We start from the raw sequence: 23,787 nt of genomic DNA on the forward strand, positions 1-23,787 counted from the left end.
GAGGGAGGTGTTTAGTCCCAGGGTCCTTAGCTTAGTGTGAGCTTTGAGGGCACTATGGTGTTGAACGCTGAGCTGTAGTCAATGAATAGCATTCTCACATAGGATCTCCTTTTGTCCAGGTGGGAAAGGGCAGTGTGGAGTAAAAACAGAGATTGCATCATCTGTGGATTAGGTTAGTTTGGCTCCCGAGTGGCGCAGCGGTCTAAGGCACTGCATCTCATACTAGAGGTGTCACTACAGACCTTGGTTCAGTCGCGGGCTGTATCACATCCAGCCGTTATTGGCAGTCCCATAGGGCGGTGCATTGGCTCTGCGTCTTCCGGGTTAGGGGAGAGTTTGGCCTGAGTAGGCTGTCATTGTAAAATAAGAATTTGTTCTTAACTGACTTGCCTGGTTAAATAAAATTGAAAAAGTTGATTTTGACTTCAGTCCGAGTATCCTTTGTGTCTCTAGGTCTAGTCTCGCCTGTCAGCACGGCTCACTGTCTGCTGAAGGAGATGGTGAGAAAAGGGGAAAGAGGAACGGCCTGGCTCAAAGTGCCCATGATGAAGTATCCTCTTCAGCCATCTCATAGGACTTCAATGACAGACATGTACATTACACAGCATTCCAGAACCTTCTAACCACATTCCAGAACTAGTGGTACTCTGCTCTCTGCAGCTACGGAGAAACAAAGATTCCAGAACCTTCTAACCACATTCCAGAACTAGTGGTACTCTGCTCTCTGCAGCTACGGAGAAACAAAGATTCCGGAACCTTCTTACCACATTCCAGAACTAGTGGTACTCTGCTCTCTGCAGCTACGGAGAAACAAAGATTCCAGAACCTTCTAACCACATTCCAGAACTAGTGGTACTCTGCTCTCTGCAGCTACGGAGAAACACAGATTCCAGAACCTTCTAACCACATTCCAGAACTAGTGGTACTCTGCTCTCTGCAGCTACGGAGAAACACAGATTCCAGAACCTTCTAACACATTCCAGAACTAGTGGTACTCTGCTCTCTGCAGCTACGGAGAAACACAGATTCCAGAACGTTCTAACCACATTCCAGAACTAGTGGTACTCTGCTCTCTGCAGCTACGGAGAAACAAAGATTCCACAGCTCGTGGATACAGAGTCATGCTTCATTCAGAACGAAGCAAGGCATGCTTACCCTCTCCTGGAAGTGTTACGTCCATTTGGACCCCCAACATCTTGTCTAGCAGTAGACAGTACCCAAGGTGAGTCAGCCAAATTACAGTACTGTGTATAATCTAACAAAAATTGTCTGGTGAGGTAATAACTAGGAATAACTTTGCAAATGAAAGCCATTCCAGATGTATTAATCATTTTCACATACACAGAAGAAGCAAACTAGCTCACGCACGCACGCACACACGCACGTGCACACACACACACACACAATTCATTTAATCTCACCTGCTATATCATTTCCCTTCACCTAAATCCACCTGTTTTTTTACAAGTCAAGTTGTCCTGAAAATAGGAGAAACTTGGTATTTATAAAGCACTGAGATTCTTACCTCCACGTATGAAGGTTTAGACCGACGACCCGTTCATTGTATCATTCCGTCATTCTAACTGTAATCTGAAATCAGTTCTGATCCAGATCAACAGGTGAAAAATAACCCAGATATCACCTCAGTTACTTTACAATGTAAAATCTACGTAAAATCAAGGACATTCACATGGCTGGGAAATAGGGCTGAATAAGTATTATGTGCTTTGGTTATAGTATATTTGTGGATACCATTAGTTTAATATTTAGATGTATATATTCTTTCTCGTTAATATATCGTCGTATGATTCTCTGTTTCCTCTGTGTTCTCTAGCGGAAAATAGTTAAACAAACACACACACACACACATTTTCTCTAGCGGAAAATAGTGAAACACACCACACACACACACACACACACACACACACACACACACACACACACACACACACACACACACACACACACACACACACAACACACACTTCCTGCCAGCTGTTTGTTGTTTTCACAGGCAGAATGGTAGAACAGTGTGTTCTGACCAAGCAAAACAGAATGTGTGTGTGTGTGTGTGTGTGTATGTGTGTGTGTGTGTGTGTGTGTGTGTGTGTGTGTGTGTGTGTGTGTGTGTGTGTGTGTGTGTGTGTGTGTGTGTGTGTGTGTGTGTGTGTGTGTGTGTGTGTGTGTGTGTGTGTGTGTGTGTGTGTGTGTGTGTATATGTGTGATGAGTTAAGGTTAGATTTAAGATGGTGTTTAACTTCCTATAAAATAAACATTACTATTCTTCTTGAACCTATACAGCCCATGGTAGTGTCCCAAATGACACTGTAACGGGTGTCGTCGTCGGATGAAGAGGAATTGGACCAAAGCGCAGCGTGGTAAGTGTTCATGACTTTTTAATTAAACTGAACACTAAACAAAAATAACAAAGTGAATGACCGAAACCGAAACAGTCCTGTCAGGTGCAAAACACTAAACAAGAAAACAACTACCCACAAAACACAGGTGGGAAAAAGCTGCCTAAGTATGATTCTCAATCAGAGACAACGATAGACAGCTGCCTCTGATTGAGAACCACACCCGGCCAAACAACAAAGAAATACAAAACATAGAAAATGAACATAGAATGCCCACTCCAAATCACACCCTGACCAAACCAAAATAGAGACATAAAAAGCTCTCTATGGTCAGGGCGTGACAGACACCCTATTCCAGATATAGTGCACTATTTCTGACCCGGGTCCATAGGGCTTTGGTCAAAAATAGTGCACTATATATGGAACAGGGTGCTATTTGGGATACACGGCCACAGTCATCATCTTTCGACTCCAGAACTGTCGACCACAGAGTAACAATAGGATGAGGTATATGATCAAATACAGGAATCCCCCCGGGGGAAGAAGCCGAGTCCGAAAACTCATAATAAGGCATTAGTTTGATGATGCATTCCTTTTCGGACTATTGAAAACTGTGTTTGGGTCTTGCGCACGTCTGTTTTTCTTTTCTACCCGGTAATCTACCCGGTAATTATTTTCTACCCGGTAATCAATAGGTTTGTTGAATGATAATCCCCTTCCTCATTATGGCCGTCATTCACTTATTCTACGTGAGCCAAATGTGCTCCTACGCAGTGAGCAGGCTTAACATATTCTCTGATTACTTCTGATTGGTCAGTTCCCCCCGGGCTACAGGTTTGATTTTGTTTCAACCTTTAGTTTCAAGTGCCAAGTCACTAAGAGGCTGAGGATTTAAAGGGTCAGGGGTCGTTTGGTCAAGGGAATTTGATTACCGCTCTCTATACAGGGTTGGGGAGGGTTGTGGAGGTTTGGGGAGGGTTGTGGAGGGTTGGGGAGGGTTGGGGAGGGTTGGAGAGGGTTGGAGAAGGGTTGTGGAGGGTTTGTGGAGGGTTGTGGAGGGTTGTGGTGGGTTGGGGAGAGTTGGGGAGGGTTGTGGAGGGTTGTGGAGGGTTGGAGAGGGTTGTGGAGAGTTGGGGAGGGTTGTGGTGGTTGGGGAGGGTTGTGGAGGGTTGTGGAGGGTTGTGGAGGTTGTGGAGGGTTGGAGAGGGTTGTGAGGGTTGTGGAGGGTTGGAGAGGGTTGTGGAGGGTTGTGGAGGGTTGGAGAGGGTTGTGGAGGTTGTGGAGGGTTGGAGAGGGTTGTGGAGGGTTGTGGAGGGTTGGGGAGGGTTGTGGAGAGTTGGGAGGGTTGTGGTGGGTTGGGGAGGGTTGGGGAGGTTTGGGGAGGGTTGTTGGTCTGACTTGACCATCTGAAACACTGTAATTCTTCCAGGGACTTTAAGGCTACAGGTTAATGGAACAGACACACACAGCCTTGTGTCAGCTACAGGAAGGTGGGAGTGATTGGGACACACACGCACACACACACACGCACACACGCACACACGCACGCACCACATGAAACAGCCTGCTCCGTTCTAGTGGGACAGCAGTGATTAGATAAAAGGGTATCAGTTGTATTTGTAAGTGGATGAATGAGTATGATATTTTTGTTCAGTAGGCTTAATCTGTGTCAGGGAACCCACCCTTTTTGTCTATTTGTGGTTAGACTCTTGGCTTCTGTATCAGTGCAGAATATTACAGTGCAATATGACTATAAGTAACATGGGCCTCGCCACAGCTGGAGCTGTCGTCGCCATGACACTGAACACAGTTCTCTGTCTGACACACTCCACTAGGATGAGTTGGCAGGCCAGGCAGTCTCTAACCACACACACACACACACACACCCACACACACACACAACACACACACACACACCACACACACCACACAACAACACACCAACACACACACACACACAAACACACACACACACACACACACACACACACACACACACCACGTGTGTTCGGCGGGCGATCTCTAACCTAATCAGCTCAAGGCTTTCTGAACCACTGCACGCTATCGTCATAGAGACATCTGGAATTCCACTGAGTTCCAGACACCTGGTAGCCACCTGACTGACTGACTCTCCCTTTTGGTACCGTGGAAAGTTTCAGAGAGGTTCAGCAAATGATTGACCAGGAAATACATGTCAATGTTGAGGCAAAAGTTGTACTACTGAATACCTACTCAAGGACAGGACATCCTCTTTAACACGACAACAAAACTACAGGAAAGCAAAGTGTAGTAATTACAATTGAGCAATTTACACTGGAGTGATAGATGTGCAGATGAGGACGTGCAAGTAGAAATACTGCCTGTAAAAGAGCAGAAAAACAAAAACAAATATGGGGATGAGGTAGGTAGTTGGTTGGATGGGCTATTTACAGATGGGCTGTGTACAGCTGCAGCGATCGGTAAGCTGCTCTGACAGCTGACGCTTCAAGTTAGTGAGGGAGATATGAGTCTCCAACTTCAGTGGGCCAAACGAGGTGTTGGCTTTGGGGTGACCAGTGAAATATACCTGCTGGAGCGTGTGCTACGGGTGGGTGTTGCTATGGTGACAGCCGTGAGCTGAGATAAGGCGGGGCTTTACCTAGCAAAGACTTATAGATGACCTGGAGCCAGTGGGTTTGGCGACAAATATGTAGAGAGGACCAACCAACGAGAGCATACAGGTCACAGTGCTGGGTAGTATATGGGGCTTTGGTGACAAAACGGATGGCACTGTGATAGACTGCATCCAATTTGCTGAGTAGAGTGTTGGAGGCTATTTTGTAAATGACATCGCCGAAGTCAAGGATCGGTAGGATAGTCAGTTTTACGAGGGTATGTTTGGCAGCACGAGTTGAAGGAGGCTTTGTTGCGAAATAGGAAGCCAATTCTAGATTTAACTTTGGATTGGAGATGTTTAATGTGAGTCTGGAAGGAGAGTTTACAGTCTAACCAGACACCAAGGTATTTGTAGTTGTCCATATATTCTAAGTCAGAACCGTCCAGAGTAGTGATGCTGGACGGGCGGGCAGGTGCGGGCAGCGATCGGTTGAAGAGCATGCATTTAGTTTAACTTGCATTTAAGAGCAGTTGGAGGCCACGGCCACGGAAGGAGTGTTGTATGGCGTTGTAAACTCATTTGGAGGTTTGTTAACACAGTGTCCAAAGAAGGGCCAGAAGTATACAGAATGGTGTCGTCTGCGTAGAGGTAAACACACCAGACACACCCCGTTGCCATCAGAGGTCATGGATTATAGTAAACCTTACGAACAGGAATAACCAGCTAGGTCACCCGTGATACAAGTCAGTATTCGACGTCCATCCATGTCTGAGGACGTTAGGAGATGACTTCGATACCAGCCACTAGGGGCAACAGAGAGCGCTGTTACCTTCAAGTAGGTTTGGGTTTTGTTAGGGCCCTGTGGATGGGGATGTCGGACGGGCGTAAGCATCTGCCTTGGATCCCAAAGATTGCAAGTTTGAATCCAGCGATATAATTTTTGAGGGAGATTTTTTATTTTAAGCCTATTCCAAACCATAACTCTTACCTTAACCATTCAGAGTTAATGCCTAACCTTAACCATTCAGAGTTAGTGACTCACCTTAACCATTCAGAGTTGATGCCTAAACTTCACCTTAAACACTTCAAAATTTGACGTTTGAGAAACATGGATGAACGCCTTATTCTGACGTGAGACTGTGAGATCTAGTTGGGAATAACATTAGCCTTATAGTATCCACATGGGGACACCAGGTTCTCGGACGACGTTCACACGGAAGGAAGTAGCCTTATAGTATCCACTGGGACACTTCAAGGTTCTGGACGGTTCAATAGTAGCCTTATAGTATCCACTGAGACACTTCAAGGTTCTGGACGGTCAATAGTAGCCTTATAGTATCCACTGAGACACTTCAAGGTTCTGGACGGTTCAATAGCAGCCTTATAGTATCACTGAGACACTTCAAGTGCTGGACGGTTCAATAGTAGCTATAGTATCCACTGAGACACTTCAAGGTTCTGGACGCTCATAGTAGCTCTATAGTATCCACTGGACACTTCAAGGTTCTGGACGGCTCAATAGTAGCGCTTATAGTATCCACTGGACACTTCAAGGTTCTGGACGGCTCAATAGTAAGCCTATAGTCCACTGGGACACTTCAAGGTTCTGGACGGCAGTCAATAGCAGCCTTATAGTATCCACTGAGACACTTCAAGGTTCTGGACGGCTCAATAGTAGCCTTATAGTATCCACTGGACACTTCAAGGTTCTGGACGGCTCAATAGTAGCCTTATAGTACCACTGGGACACTTCAAGGTTCTGGACGGCTCAAAAGTAGCCTTATAGTATCCACTGGGACACTTCAAGGTTCTGGACGGCTCAATAGCAGCCTTATAGTATCCACTGAGACACTTCAAGGTTCTGGACGGCTCAATAGCAGCCTTATAGTATCCACTGGACACTTCAAGGTTCTGGACGGCTCAATAGTAGCCTTATAGTATCCACTGAGACACTTCAAGGTTCTGGACGGCTCAATAGTAGCCTTATAGTATCCACTGAGACACTTCAAGGTTCTGGACGCTCAATAGCAGCCTTATAGTATCCACTGAGACACTTCAAGGTTCTGGACGCTCAATAGCAGCCTTATAGTATCCACTGAGACACTTCAAGGTTCTGGACGGCTCAACAGCAGCCTTATAGTATCCACTGAGACACTTCAAGGTTCTGGACGGCTCACATAGCAGCCTTATAGTATCCACTGGGACACTTCAAGGTTCTGGACGGCTCAACAGTAGCCTTATAGTATCCACTGGGACACTTCAAGGTTCTGGACGGCTCAACAGTAGCCTTATAGTATCCACTGAGACACTTCAAGGTTCTGGACGGCTCAACAGTAGCCTTATAGTATCCACTGAGACACTTCAAGGTTCTGACGGCTCAACAGTAGCCTTATAGTATCCACTGAGACACTTCAAGGTTCTGGACGGCTCAACAGTAGCCTTATAGTATCCACTGGGACACTTCAAGGTTCTGGACGGCTCAACAGTAGCCTTATAGTATCCACTGAGACACTTCAAGGTTCTGGACGCTCAACAGTAGCCTTATAGTATCCACTGGACACTTCAAGGTTCTGGACGGCTCAACAAGTAGCCTTATAGTATCCACTGGGACACTTCAAGGTCTGGACGGTTCAATAGTAGCCTTATAGTATCCACTGGGACACTTCAAGTTCTGGACGGTCAATAGTAGCCTTATAGTATCCACTGGGACACTTCAAGGTTCTGAGCGGCTCAATAGGAGCCTTATAGTATCCACTGGACACTTCAAGGTTCTGACGGCTCAATAGACCTTATAGTATCCACTGAGACACTTCAAGGTTCTGGACGGCTCAATAGCAGCCTTATAGATCCACTAGAACACTTCAAGGTTCTGGACGCTCAACAGTAGCCTTATAGTATCCACTGAGACACTTCAAGGTTCTGACGTTCAATAGTAGCCTTATAGTATCCACTGAGACACTTCAAGGGTCTGGACGGTTCAATAGTAGCCTTATAGTATCCACTGAGACACTTCAAGGTTCTGGACGGTTCAATAGAGCCTTATAATATCCACCGAGACACTTCAAGGTTCTGGACGGCTCAACAGTAGCCTTATAGTACCACTGAGACACTTCAAGGTTCTGACGGCTCAACAGTAGCCTTATAGTATCCACTGAGACACTTCAAGGTTCTGGACGGTCAAAGTAGCCTTATAGTATCCACTGAGACACTTCAAGGTTCTGGACGGCTCAACAGTACCTTATAGTACCACTGGACACTTCAAGGTTCTGGACGGCTCAACAGTAGCCTTAATAGTCCACTGGACACTTCAAGGTTCTGGACGGCCCAACAGTAGCCTTATAGTAACCACTGGGACACTTCAAGGTTCTGGACGGCTCAACAGTAGCCTTATAGTATCCACTGGGACACTTCAAGGTTCTGGACGGCTCAATAGTAGCCTTATAGTATCCACTGGGACACTTCAAGGTTGGACGGCTCAACAGTAGCCTTATAGTATCCACTGGACACTCAAGTGTCTGGACGCTCAACATAGCCTATAGTATCCACTGGGACACTTCAAGTTCTGGACGGCTCAACAGTAGCTTATAGTATCCACTGAGACACTCAAGGTTCTGGACGGTTCAATAGTAGCCTTATAGTATCCACTGAGACACTTCAAGGTTCTGGACGGTCAATAGTAGCCTTATAGTATCCACTGAGACACTTCAAGGTTCTGGACGGTCAATAGAGCATAGTATCCACTGAGACACTTCAAGGTTCTGGACGCTCAACAGTGCCATCCTATAGTATCCACTGAGACACTTCAAGGTTCTGACGGCTTCAAAATAGCCTTATAGTATCACTGAGACACTTCAAGGTTCTGGACGGCTTCAACTAGCCTTATAGTATCCACTGACACTTCAAGGTTCTGGACGGTCAAAGTAGCCTTATAGTATCCACTAGACACTTCAAGGTCTGGACGGCTCAAAGAGCCTTATAGTATCCACTGAGACACTTCAAGGTTCTGGACGGCTCAACAGTAGCCTTATAGTATCCACTGACACCTTCAAGTTCTGGACGGTCAACAGAGCCTTATAGTATCCACTGGGACACTTCAAGGTTCTGACGGCTCAACAGTAGCCTTATAGTATCCACTGAGACACTTCAAGGTTCTGGACGGCTCAACAGTAGCCTTATAGTATCCACTGAGACACTTCAAGTTCTGACGGCTCAACGTACCTTATAGTATCCACTGAGACACTTCAAGGTTCTGGACGGCTCAATAGCAGCCTTATAGTATCCACTGGAACACTTCAAGGTTCTGGACGGCTCAACAGTAGCCTTATAGTATCCACTGGACACTTCAAGGTTCTGGACGGCTCAACAGTAGCCTTATAGTATCCACTGAGACACTTCCAAGGTTCTGGACGGCTCAACAGTAGCCTTATAGTATCCACTGAGACACTTCAAGGTTCTGGACGGCTCAATAGAGCCTTATAGTATCCACTGAGACACTTCAAGGTTCTGGACGCTCAATAGCAGCCTTATAGATCCACTGAGACACTTCAAGGTCGACGGCTCAACAGTAGCCTTATAGTATCCACTGGGACACTTCAAGGTTCTGGACGGCTCAACATAGCCTTATAGATATCCACTGAACACTTCAAGGTTCTGACGGCTCAAAGTAGCCTTATAGTATCCACTGAGACACTCAAGGTTCTGGACGGTCAATAGTAGCCTTATAGTATCCACTGGGACACTTCAAGGTTCTGGACGGCTCAACAGTAGCCTTATAGTATCCACTGAGACACTTCAAGGTTCTGGACGGCTCAAATAGCAGCCTTATAGATCCACTGAGCACTCTCAAGGTTCTGGGCTCAACAGTAGCCTATGATCATGAGAACTTCAAGGTCTGGAGGCTATAGAGACCTACTAGAACGAGACACTTCAAGGTTCTGACGCGCTCAAAGTAGCCTTATAGTATCCACTGAGACACTTCAAGTTCTACGAGCCTCCAACAGTGACCCTTTAATATCAACTAGACACATCAAGTACTGGACCGGCTCAACAGTAGCCTTATAGTATCCACTGGGACACTTCAAGGTTCTGGACGGCTCAACAGTAGCCTTATAGTATCCACTGGGACACTTCAAGGTTCTGGACGGCTCAACAGTAGCCTTATTTAACTTGTATAACATAGGTGGTTTCGTCAACCCACTCACACACTCCCTTGAAAAGCACCCTTGAGCCTTGAGACGAGAAGACTTGCCTAGGTGTTTGTTCAGCCGGGTTCACACAGTCTTGTGAATCACAGGAGACATGTCAATTCCTTAGTTTAAGAGGATATGGAATTTCTCAATAGGAATTCAAGTCTTGATTTGATTGGGATTTATAGGTGGAATTGACCCTAATTTTGAGCTCTGATGTTTTCCTGGTGCAGTGGAAAGAAGGATAGATTAACGCAACCATCCAATCTAGTTTCTACTCTAGAACTGTTTTTATAGTAGAAGCCAAGTCTCCTCTTTCCATTTATCTTACTGTCAAAGATAGATCCAAGGTTAAAGTCAAAATGTGTTCCATGTTAGAAAAGGCAGCATCTTAATTTGACCAATTTCTCACAGCAGGAAAATGATCCTGCAGCAACAGAAAATGTCAATTATTGTGTGGATTATAATTCATAGATTTTTTTGTTGTTGTAGGGGTTGACACATTTTTGTTAGCGCAAATAAAGTCTGACATTTTAAAGTGGAAATTAAAATCCTTTATAAACCTCAAATTCACAATAAGGTTGCATTTCCTGCCGAGCAGGAAATGTCCTGCACCAGCAGGGTATCAAATTAAGATCCTACATCTGTAACCAGCCCCAGAGGGAATTAAATGTGTTATCCAGAATGTAGGGCAGGCTGATATAGTACAAAGAAAATTCTAACAAGCCAAGAGGACAGTATAGTATAGACAACTGACTTCAGCAACTCAAACCAATCAAAGGCAGAGCCAAATAACCATAGAATCCACAAAAGGAACCACATAAGTAACAAAGCAACATTTTTATGTTTTCTCTGCTAATTTTCCTCTGTGTCCGCTGTGTAGAACTGAGTTCCCCCTGACTCCTAGATGACACTTGAGAGGAGTGGAATCCATGTAGGGAGGAAAGAAGGGGTTACCCTCAATTACCCCCTCCTTTCATTCTGTTTCATTTGGTCTCCTGAAGGTATCCAAATAGAGGCATTGAAGTAGAACGGACCTCCACAGACAGACTCCATTTTCCTCTGTATCTGTCTGTCTCTCTCTCTCTCTCTCTCTCTCTCTCTCTCTCTCTCTCGTAAAGGAAGAGAAGAGTGAGTACCTCAGATGAACTGAACGTTCTGCATTACATCGTGTTTCCTTTTCACCACAGGTTGCCACGACAACCATTAATCAAAATGGAAGACCACACAACAGTTGGTGGTGAAGGCTGGTTGGTGCATTCACAGAATTAAATAGAACCTTGAGTTGTATCTCTATGGTAACACTCCCCTTGTCAATCTAAACCGTAGTTAGGAAATGGGTGTGAGAAGAACGGCAACACATGCAATGAATCTCAAATAATCACACGCTGTTTATGCACAGGATTCAGTATTTCAGCTGTAAATTGACTGAAGCAACCAGGTCTTTCTGCGCATCAAATGAATGATGTTCTACGTGCCCAATAGGGGGGAAAAAGGGCTAAATTCCCACACTTGGGCCACAGAATATTCCTTGTGTGAGGCCCGAGTGCAGGTGTTTGTTAATAAAGGGGGAAACGGCTAAATAGTGACATCAATGGCTTTCACAGATGGAATTATCATACACTATACAACCTACAATATGAAGAGAAGACGAGAGAGACGGAGAGAGGCTAATATAAAGAAGCATAAGAGCAAACCAGAAATAACAGATAATGAAAAATGGTTTGGTAATGATTGCAAAAAAATCTAAGAAAGTCATTGAGAAATATATCTAATCAAAAACACAGAGAACCAGACAACAAAAATATACGCCTTCAATATGGGGAAACACTGAAGCAATACAAACGCACCCTAAGAACAAAAAAGGAACAGCACATTAGAAATCAGCTGGATGGAATTGAGGAATCCATAGAATCAAACCACTTCTGGGAGAATTGGAATAAATTTTAAAAAACCTCATCAGGAGGAATTGGCTATCCAAAATGGGGATGTGTGGAGAAATCACTTTGCAAACCTCTACAGCAATATAACAAAGAGCCCAGAATCAAAATAAGCCAATGTTTTATTACAAGAAAAATGACAAATCCTTGATCATCAGCAGTCAAAGACTATCAGAATTCCTGTGGATACCCCAATTACAGAACAATAATAATTCAACTCAAAAGGCCTGTGGTGCTTATGGTATTTTAAATGATCAAATATACAGACCACAAATTCAAATTGGCTATACTCAAACTCTTCAACATTATCCTCACTGCAGGTATTTCCCCGATATTTGGAACCAGGGATTGATCACACCAAAATCATAAAAATGGAGACAAATTTGACCCAAATAATTACAGAGAATTTGCGTTAACAGCAACTTGGGGAAAATTCTCTGCAGTATTATAAAATAGCAGACTACACCATTTCCTTGACGAACACAACGTCCTGAGCAGAAGCCAGAATTGGATTTCAAAAAAATTATCGTACAAAAGACCACATTTACACCCTCCACACTCTAATTGACAAACAACAGTAAACAAAACAAAGGCAAAATCTACTCGTGTTTGTAGATTTCAAGAGCATTTGATTCAATTTGGCACGAAAGCCTTTTTTATAAACTATAAGAAAGTGGTATAGGAGGGAAAACATATGATGGTATTAAATCAATGTACACTAAAACAAATGTGCATTTAAAATTGGCAACAAGCAAACAGACTTCTTCTCTCAGGGGCGGGAGTGAAACAGGGGCTGCCCAATAGATAACCCGAGGTCCCACAAAACACTATTTTAACGAATTCCTACACGGATTATGAATTTGGCGCAACAAACACATTAGAAGAATCTCAAGGTGTGCCCAAGACACCAGATGGTATCACCTTCTTCTTACACATCACATACTTGAAATCATATTGTTGTTCTTTCTGCTGTACGCAGATGACCTTATAGTTTGTGCTGCTTCGTGACATCTTCCCAACTGTAAAGAGCGGGTTTTTAGCAGCAGCACCTAAATAGATCAGCCAAGTCATAAGATCCACATCCTACTGTCAAGACACTGCGTGAGCTGACAATGAACCGATGACATTTAAACTTCCACAACAAGAGATAAACAACAAATATAATGAATATTCGCATAAAACCAAAAAGATTCCAGTGTTATTAAAAATCAGAGCAACGTTGATCAACAAAATATTAATATCACAAACTAATGTCCTTGTGGATGCCACCCACAGTTACTATTAGAACACTTCTCACCCCCAAAAAATATTTAATACATCCATTACCTCTCGGACTTAAATATCAGCAAACACAGTGAGTGCTTCTGTTTCATATGCGTCTGTTGAATGAGTCTTTGAGCCCAGACCTGATAAGTCTTATAGAAGAGCGCATTCAGTGTATGCCATCTTCCAAAGGAACATCAAAATGTGGCGATAATTCCAATTAGAATCTGCGTCAACATTTTTCCAATTCATGATCCATTTTCTTGACTAAGAACCCTAGATTCCCTCTACTAGACCCTGACTCTGGCATCTGCCTTATGGCCAGTGCAAAGTATTGGGTCCACTCTCTCTAAAAATTATAAACTGATCGATCTGCCTGCAACCCTTTGACCTGCTCGTTTTTTGCACTGCCCCCCCCTAACCTTGTGGACATAAACATCTATTAATACACTACCTTAATCGTAGTAACTATTCTCGATACACCGCCTCAAATATCGTGCAGACGGATTTCCGCTGAGACTGCTATTGCAAGGTGCAAAGACAACATCCACTAACTCCACAAATAAGTAATCGCAGTTATAGTCGCAAAATTGGTGGGCAAAGAGTTTATCCCCCTCCTCATTTTAGAACACCTGACTCATTCAAGGGGTTTTTCTTTATTATTGACTATTTTCAAATTATGCTCTTAGAATAATGGCCCTCCACAATCACCCACCTCAACCCTCAATTTGAGATGGACATTGGGATGAGTTGGAAACACAGAGTAAGGAAAAAGGAGCGCAACCAAGTGCTTAGCATATTGGGGAACTCCATCAAGAACGGTGTGAAACATTCCAGCTGAACTGGCTTCGACAGAGAACCCCACGGGAGTGTCGCAAAACCAATAATACTGTCATCAAGGCAAGAGGGTGGGCTACTTGCAAAGTTAATCTATTAAAATATTAAATATATATTGATTTGTTTATATTTTGAGAAGGGTATACTTACATGATTCCCATAGGTGTTAATCAAGTGTGTGAATTGTCTTCACAATTATCTCCACAACTGTAGAAGAAAGAAAAAAAGAAACAAGCAACCCATAAATCCAAATTGAATAGAGGATGTGATCCTCAATACTTTGGACTATAACAGTAAATACCACCCAAATCATTAAAACCCCGTGACCCTTGGGTCGCAGAAATAAGTCTAACAATTTTGGACACTCGCTTAAATGTTAAATGATGCGACCTTTCCAAAGTAAAATATTCACAGAATTAAGTATGTGACACCTAGGCGTTTTCATCTACGTTGAACAAAATGAGTTTGTCACGTACTGAATGGCCGAGAGTCATTTGGCGTATCAACCCATCTCATGTTGAAATCTTTGACATCACCCATGCCGTTGCGCACTATTTAGTGTGTCTCACGTCATTCTGCACGTCAAGCCACATGCTTAGCGTCTATCGCGTGCGCCACAGTCTGCATGTCTTCGACAATGTTTATCTACATCGTAATATTCACCACTCAAACATTCAACATAAATCACCACGAGATGCTACCACATGATGAAAATTCCAAGTGTGTGTTTTAGTCCCTTCAAAGGGACGGTGATGTCTACTCAGAAAAATCTTTGGAAACCTCACCCTGGATTGCCCAAACACAAAATATATATGATTCCTGAAATCAGTACTATTTGTAGATGAATATAAAAATGAATAATGAGGCTAATATCTGAACTGGACTTTCTTCTACTGCGCATCCCATTGTGTGTGAACCACGAGGACACACAAAAAACTCTTTAAGGATCCCAAACGTTCTTCCTGAGAGCTGGCAATATTTGATAACTATAATAAACAGACAGATATATGGTTGGCAGACTATTCTGCCCACTGTGACTGATAGAAAACTGATGGAATGAACGACTTGTGGACTAAGTTCTACTACTTGAGTGGCTCACCCAGAGTGAAACAATACTGCCCCTCGAACCTTTAGTGGAGAGCACACGAGGCTACCTCCCGTCTTGTGGCTCGCGATTATGAGTGAGATTGAAAATAACACGCTTTAGTGAGTTCCACAAGACATAGCAATCAATATCCATGCAGCTTGCACTGAGGAAATCTGCCCAGATATAGTATTGCAGGTAACACGAGTCAAACCAAGAAGTGCAATCCACTCTGCATTCCTATAGAGTTTCTGAGCTGAGGGATGCCAGTATTTAGGAGTATTAATCACAATCACCTATGCAGCGTACCTTACCTTATGTGACACACACTACGTCGTGCAACACTCATCAATGAGGCTCGCGAACCCAAAGAGAGATACATCTTAGCTCATTCTCGCCAAAAAATCTCTAATCAATACAATAAGCCCATGTATCTTGTGAAGTTACTCTTAAGGATTAAACCCAAAACGCCAAGATGAGATATTGACAAAAATATCCAAGCCAAACTGATTCTTGTGTCTTTCTACAATCGCATTGGGGCAATCCCCCGTGTGAAAACGCCCACAACCATGTGCAGTAATTTGGGCAGCCAAATATGTGTTGTCCTCCCTACACACCTGAGGAGGCACAGCAGGAAAAGAGTGCAAATGTAAAACGTGGGATTAATATTTCCATTCTTGCTTTGTTTTGTGTCATTAATCTACAATAACACAAGCCTTTCATGTGCTCTTCTTCAGTCATGTTGACACTGGGTCTACTACTGTATTGCTGTTAATGCTATTGTGTGTTCTGACTTAATATGGTACCAATGCAACTATAAGTCGTGTAATCGCTAATCAAATCACGGTTAACTATGATGTCGTTCTGGGATCATTTACATGGAGAGGTGTTGGTGTGTTTGTGACCTCTCCGATCTCTAGTTGCGTCATAATTGTATATTCAGGACCCCCTATTTTAAGACGTATTGCAAGAGTTTGTCCACTTTATTGTGTCCACTCTTGGCGACGAACACATTAACTCAATTATTGTTTGTATCGTTGCCACTGTCAATGGTTCCGAAAACCTTTTCGATTGGTATTATATATAATGGAGATTTCAATATATATAGAATTTATATATATAGATAAAGGTACTGTTTATCTAGAAGCAGAGTAGATGAGAAGTATATCCATAGAGTGAACACCCTTGCAGGAGGTGAGAAGCGAGGTATTATCTCAGAAAGCACACAAGCAACTGATTTATCAACTGCTACGCAGACAACACAAAACTGAGTGGCATTTCGTGGGTCACCACGAGGATTTAGGCTGGCTACAGACACTACAAGATATGGTGTGTAAGTAGGATCGAGCTCAGTACTGTGGAGGGAAATAGGGCTGCGAACAACTTCCTCCAGAAAAGATCAAAGACAAGAATGCCAAGGTAGAGGTTAACTTATTGTTGACCAGAAGAGCACAGTGCAGAAAGAAGATCGTGAGACCAACACATTTTAGTATATGCGACAGGTACAAGTTAGAATCGATAAAAACACCATGTAAAAGAAGAAAACTAGGATTTTATGTTTAGATTGCTAGGAACTAGAGAATCATGAAGAGATCTCACCACATTAGGAATGTGGCACTCCCATTATGGAACCTTGTCATTGAATCTCAGCCTGAGCGAAACATTGCATAGGGAGAGAGAGATGAGAGGAGAGAGAAGAGAGAGAGAGAGAGCAGAGAGAGCTAGAGAGACGAGATGCAGAGAGAGAAGAGAGAAGAGAGAGCGAGAGAACTCATGTGAGACAATTGTCTCTCTCAGGCTGATACATAAGAACTCAATCCCATGTTTTATTTACAACAGCGGCACTGTTGCACGTACTGTAATGGCTCTCTCGGCTCCAGCCCTAAGGAAAGCCATGGTCAACTGCAAACATACAGAATGCTGCAGCATGTGGGTTACTGACCAAGACCAGACCGAGAGCACACATTACCACCGGTGAAAGTTACCACCGTTAAAAAATAACCCTAAAGTTTGTATTACTACAAGTAGTTTTTGAATTTGGGACCAAACGCCCTTATCAAGGTAACACCTTACTTTGGATGATTCTGTAGTCTACCGTGTGGGGGAGAGAGGAGAGAGAGACGAGAGAGAGAGAGAGAGACGAGAGAAGAGAGAAGAAGAGATGAAGAGAGAGAGAGAGAGACAGAGAGATGAGAGAGAGAGAGAGAGAGAGAGAGAGAGAGAGAGAGAGAGAGAGAGAGAGAGGAGAGAGAGAGAGAGAGAGAGAGAGAGAGAGAGAGAGACAGAGCGAAAATGGAGTCGGATTCAGAGACACACACAGAGGTAGAGAAAGAGAAAAGGGGATGGGGATGATGACAGCTCCTTGAGTAGTAGATCCTAGACCTGTAAGGTCCAGCTGAGACCCAGTGTTGCCTCTAGCATCATGTCCTCTTCCCCAGCTAGACCCTGTTAGCCTCTACATCATGTTCTCTCCCAGCTGAGACCAGTGTTAGCCCTAGCATCATGTGTCTCCCCAGCTGAGACCAGTGTTAGCCCTAGCATCATGTCTCTCTCCCAGCTGAGACCAGTGTTAGCCTCTAGCATCAATGGTCTCTCTCCCAGCTGAGACCCAGTGTATGCCTCAGCATCATGTCTCTCTCCCCAGCTGAGACCCAGTGGTTAGCCTTCTAGCATCATGTCTCTCTCCCCAGCTGAGACCAGTGTTAGCTCTTAGCATCATGTCTCTCTCCCCAGCTGAGACCCAGTGTCAGCCTCTAGCATCATGTTCTCTCTCCCCAGCTGAGAACCCATGTGTAGCCTCTAGCATCAGTCTCTCTCCCCAGCTGAAGACCCAGTGGTAGCCTCTACGGCAATCCATTTCTTGCTTCCTTCCCCCAGCTGAGACCCAGTGTTAGCCTCTAGCATCATGTCTCTCTCCCCAGCTGAGCCAGTGTTAGCCTCTAGCATCATGTCTCTCTCCCCAGCTGAGACCCAGTGTTAGCCCCTAGCATCATGTCTCTCTCCCCAGTGGAGCCTCGTAGCATCATGTCTCTCTCCCCAGCTGAGACCCAGTGTTAGCCCTAGCATCATGTCTCTCTCCCCAGCTGAGACCCAGTGTTAGCCTCAGCATCATGTCTCTCTCCCCAGCTGAGACCAGTGTTAGCCCTCTAGCATCATGTCTCTCTCCCCAGCTGAGACCCAGTGTTAGCCTCTAGCATCATGTCTCTCTCCCCACTAGACCCCAGTGTTAGCCCTCTAGCATCATGCTCTCTCTCCCCAGCTGAGACCCAGTGTTAGCTCTAGCATCATGTCTCTCTCCCCAGCTGAGACCAGTGTTAGCCTCTAGCATCATGTCTCTCTCCCAGCTGAGACCCAGTGTTAGCCTCTAGCATCATGTCTCTCTCCCCAGCTGAGAACCAGTGTTAGCCTCAGCATCATGTCTCTCTCCCCAGCTGAGACCAGTGTTAGCCTCCTAGCATCATGGTCTCTCTCCCCAGCTGGGACCCAGTGTTAGCCTCTAGCATCATGTCTCTCTCCCCAGCTGAGACCCAGTGTTAGCCTCTAGCATCATGTCTCTCTCCCAGCTGAGACCCAGTGTTAGCCTCTAGCATATGATCTTCTCCCCAGCTGAGACCAGTGTTAGCCTCTAGCATCAGTCTCTCTCCCCAGCTGAGACCCAGTGTTAGCCCTAGCATCATGTCTCTCTCCCAGCCTGAGACCCAGTGTTAGCCTCTAGCATCATGTCTCTCTCCCCAGCTGAGACCCAGTGTTAGCCTCTAGCATCTGTCTCTCTCCCCAGCTGAGACCCAGTGTTTAGCCTCTAGCATCATGTCTCTCTCCCCAGCTTAGACCCAGTGTTAGCCCCTAGCATCATGTCTCTCTCCCCAGCTGAGACCCAGTGTTAGCCTCTAGCATCATGTCTCTCCCCAGCTGACAGACCAGTGTTAGCCCCTAGCATCATGTCTCTCTCCCCAGCTGAGACCCAGTGTTAGCCTCTAGCATCATGTCTCTCTCCCCAGCTGAGACCCAGTGTTAGCCCCTAGCATCATGTCTCTCTCCCCAGCTGAGACCCAGTGTTAGCCTCTAGCATCATGTCTCTCTCCCCAGCTGAGACCCAGTGTTAGCCTCTAGCATCATGTCTCTCTCCCCAGCTGAGACCCAGTGTTAGCCTCTAGCATCATGTCTCTCTCCCCAGCTGAGACCCAGGTTAGCCTCTAGCATCATGTCTCCTCCCCAGCTGAGACCAGTGTTAGCCTCTAGCATCATGTCTCTCTCCCCAGCTGAGACCCAGTGTTAGCCTCTAGCATCATGTCTCTCTCCCAGCTGAGACCAGTGTTAGCCTCTAGCATCATGTCTCTCTCCCCAGCTGAGACCAAGTGTTAGCCTCTAGCATCATGCTCTCTCTCCCCAGCTGAGACCCAGTGTTTAGCTCTAGCATCATGTCTCTCGTCCCCAGCTGAGCCAGTGTTAGCCTCTAGCTCATGGCTCTCCCCCAGCTGAGACCCAGTGTTAGCCTCTAGCATTCATGTCTCTCTCCCCAGCTGAGACCAGTGTTAGCCTCTAGCATCATGTCTCTCTCCCCAGCTGAGACCCAGTGTTAGCCTCTAGCATCACATGTCTCTCTCCCCAGCTGAGACCCAGTGTTAGCCTCTAGCATCATGTCTCTCTCTCCCAGCTGAGACCCAGTGTTAGCCTCTAGCATCATGTCTCTTCTCCCAGCTGAGACCCAGTGTTAGCCCCTAGCATCATGTCTCTCTCCCAGTGTTAGCCTCTAGCATCATGTCTCTCTCCCCAGCTGAGACCCAGTGTTAGCCTCTAGCATCATGTCTCTCTCCCCAGCTGAGACCCAGTGTTAGCCTCTAGCATCATGTCTCTCTCCCCAGCTGAGACCCAGTGTTAGCCTCTAGCATCATGTCTCTCTCCCCAGCTGAGACCCAGTGTTAGCCTCTAGCATCATGTCTCTCTCCCCAGCTGGACCCAGTTTAGCCTCTAGCATCATGTCTCTCTCCCCAGCTGAGACCAGTGTTAGCCTCTAGCATCATTGTCTCTCTCCCCAGCTGAGACCCAGTGTTAGCCTCTAGCATCATGTCTCTCTTCCCCAGCTGAGACCCAGTGTTAGCCTCTAGCATCATGCTCTCTCCCCAGCTGAGACCCAGTGTTAGCCTCTAGCATCATGTCTCTCTCCCCAGCTGAGACCCAGTGTTAGCCTCTAGCATCATGTCTCTCTCCCCAGCTGAGACCCAGTGTTAGCCTCTAGCATCATGTCTCTCTCCCCAGCTGAGACCCAGTGTTAGCCTCTAGCATCATGTCTCTCTCCCCAGCTGAGACCCAGTGTTAGCCTCTAGCATCATGTCTCTCTCCCCAGCTGAACCCAAGTGTTAGCCTCTAGCATCATGTCTCTCTCCCCAGCTGAGACCCAGTGTTAGCCCTAGCATCATGTCTCTCTCCCCAGCTGAGACCCAGTGTTAGCCTCTAGCATCATGTCTTCTCCCCAGCTGAGACCCAGTGTTAGCCCCTAGCATCATGTCTCTCTCCCCAGCTGAGACCAGTGTTAGCCTCTAGCATCATGTCTCTCTCCCCAGCTGAGACCCAGTGTTAGCCTCTAGCATCATGTCTCTCTCCCCAGCTGAGACCCAGTGTTAGCCTCTAGCATCATGTCTCTCTCCCCAGCTGAGACCCAGTGTTAGCCTCTAGCATCATGTCTCTCTCCCCAGCTGAGACCCAGTGGTTAGCCTCTAGCATCATGTCTCTCTCCCCAGCTGTAGACCCAGTGTTAGCCTCTAGCATCATGTCTCTCTCCCCAGCTGAGACCCAGTGTTAGCCTCTAGCATCATGTCTCTCTCCCCAGCTGAGACGAACCCCAATGTCTCCACACTGTTCCCTAATCGTCTGATGTTTGTCTTGAAACCAAGCCAACTGTCCTTTTTCTCAGCATGGAATCCAGTGTCTACTTAATACCTACACATTTTAAATAAATAAACAAAAAGGTAACTTTGATTGGCTTTAACGTTAATTAATACAGGCTTCCACGGAAACCTTTCCTAAACACTTTACATGACAGCTTTAAAAAATCATTCAGTATTCCTCTCTTCCTGTACATCGTTGCTTGACATCGCTGTTTAAATCATCTCCTGCAGATCAATAACATGTTACTACTGAGCAATAACAGCTATATTCAATCATCATCAGAGATCAACTTCTGGTAAAAGTGTGTGTGTCTAGGTGTGTGTGTGTGTGCACATGTCTAGGTGTGTGTGTGTGTTTGTATGTGCGTGTGTGTGCACATGTCTAGGTGTGTGCGTGTGTGTCTCTATGTGTGTGCGTCCGTGTGTGTTGATTTGTCAAAGTCACAAGGTAAACACAATATCATGCCTTCTCTTCAGACTATTGATCCTCTGCTGTCATCCGAAGTTAGTGATTGGTACCTACATACAGTGGCTGAGTCTCAAATGATACCCTATTCCCTATTTAGTGCACTACTTTTGACCAGGTCCCCTAAGGATATGGTCAAAAGTAGTGTACTACACATAGGGACAAGGGTGCCATTTGAGACTCACACAGAGTATATGTGTTGTGGAGTCAAATCAAATCAAATCAAATTGTCACATGTGCTTACTTACAGGCCCTTAACCCACAATGCAGCTTTAAGACAAATAAGTGTTAAGTAAAAAATGGATAAGTAAAAAAAAAAAAAGATTTAAAAAAGTAACAGATAATTAAAGAGCAGCAGTAAAATAACTTTAACGAGGTTATATACAGGGAGGTACCGGTACGGAGTCAATGTGTGGGGGGCACCGGTTAGTCGAGGTAATTGAGGTAATATTTACATACGTCTCCTTAAAGTGCTGTCAGCCCATCAGTTTGTTCAGCCTCTGACTCTCACTCTTGACCAGACCCTGTGTCTGATGTTTCCCTGTAGTCTGGGCTCAGTCTGGGTGAGGGCTCAGTCTGGGTGAGGGCTCAGTCTGGGTGACGGCTCAGACTGGGTGACGGCTCAGTCTGGGTGACGGATCAGACCGGGTGACGGATCAGACTGGGTGACGGCTCAGCACACACAGAGTTGATGTGTCTAACCAACAAACAGAGCTGATGTCTCTAACCAAGCACCACAGGCTGAATGTCTCTGACACCAACAACACAGAGCTGATGTGTCTAACCAACAAACACAGAGCCTGATTGTGTTTAACCAACAACACAGAGCTGATGTGTCTAACCAACAACAACAGAAGTTTAATGTGTCTAACAACATACACACAGAGCTGATGTGTCTAACCAACAAACACAGAGTGATTGTCTCTGACCAACAACACCGAGCTGATGTGTCTAACCAACAACACCAGAGCTGATGTGCTTCACACAAACACAGAGCTGATGTCCGTCACCAACAACACAGAGTTGATGTCTCTCACACAACACAGAGCTGAGTTCTCTCAACCAACAACACAGAGCTGATGTCTCTGACCAAACCACAGAGCTTATGTCTCTGGCCAACACACAGCAGGCTGATGTCTCTGACCAACAACACAGAGCTGATGCTCTGGCCAACAACACAGAGCTGACTGTCTCTGACCAACAACCACAGAGCTGATGTCGTCCTAACCAACAACACAGAAGCTTGATGTCTCTGACCAACAACACCAGAGCTGATGTCTCTGCCACCCACCACAGAAGCAGAGTGTCTGACCAACAACACAGAGCTGATGTCCCTCTGACCAACAAACACAGAGCTTGAATGGTCTCTTGACCAACAACACAGAGCTGATGTCTCCTAAACCAACAACACAGAGCTGAATGTCTCTGGCCAACAAACACAGATGCTGATGTCTCTCACCAACAACACAGAGCTGATGTCTCTCACCAACAACACAGAGCTGATGTCTCTCACCAACAACACAAGCTGATGTCTCTAACCAACACACAGAGCTTATGTGTCTAACACAACAGACACAGAGCTGATGTCTCTAACCAACAACACGAGCTGATTTGTCTCTGACCAAACAACACAGAAGCTGATGTTCTCTGACAACAACCACAGAGCTGATGTCTCTGACCAAACAACACAGACTGATGTTTCTCTAACCAACAACACAAGCTGATGTCTCTGACCACAAAACAGAGTGATGTCTCTGACCAACAACACAGAGCTGATGTCTCTTGACCAAACAACACAGAGCTGATGTCTCTGACCAACAACACAGAGGTTTATCTATCCTCTTAAGGATACTTAGATAGGATAAAGTATTCCTTCTAACCCCCCCCCCCCCTTAAAAGAGTTAGATGCACTATTGTAAAGTGGTTGATTCCCACTGGATATCATAAGGTGAATGCACCAATTTGTAAGTCGCTTGGATAAGAGGCGTCTGCTAAATGACTTAAATGTAAATGTTAAATGAGCCTGCTCAAACCAGCTTCTCTGACCCAACAACACAGAGCTGATGTCTCTCGACGCAACAACACAGAGCTGATGTCTCTTGCACACAACGATCGACACAACACAGAGCTGAATGTCTCTGACCAACAAACACAAGCTGATGTCCTCTGACCA

General features: G+C 45.3%; 1 protein-coding gene and 1 long non-coding RNA gene across 2 annotated transcripts in view; one reads left to right on the forward strand and one right to left on the reverse strand.

Moving 5' to 3' along the window:
- LOC112069827 (semaphorin-3D-like) overlaps positions 1–23,787 on the reverse strand; it is a 151,742-nt gene that overhangs the window by 67,771 nt on the left and 60,184 nt on the right. The gene's annotated exons all lie outside the window — the stretch shown is intronic.
- Positions 23,341–23,787, forward strand: part of LOC139024167 (uncharacterized) — a 4,776-nt gene continuing 4,329 nt past the window's right edge. Inside the window, exon 1 of the long non-coding RNA XR_011475458.1 lies at positions 23,341–23,442. This is a non-coding gene — a long non-coding RNA (uncharacterized lncRNA). The remainder of the gene's footprint in view (positions 23,443–23,787) is intronic.

The sequence above is a fragment of the Salvelinus sp. IW2-2015 genome, unplaced genomic scaffold (genome assembly GCF_002910315.2).
Source record: "Salvelinus sp. IW2-2015 unplaced genomic scaffold, ASM291031v2 Un_scaffold1127, whole genome shotgun sequence".
Taxonomy (NCBI): domain Eukaryota; kingdom Metazoa; phylum Chordata; class Actinopteri; order Salmoniformes; family Salmonidae; genus Salvelinus; species Salvelinus sp. IW2-2015.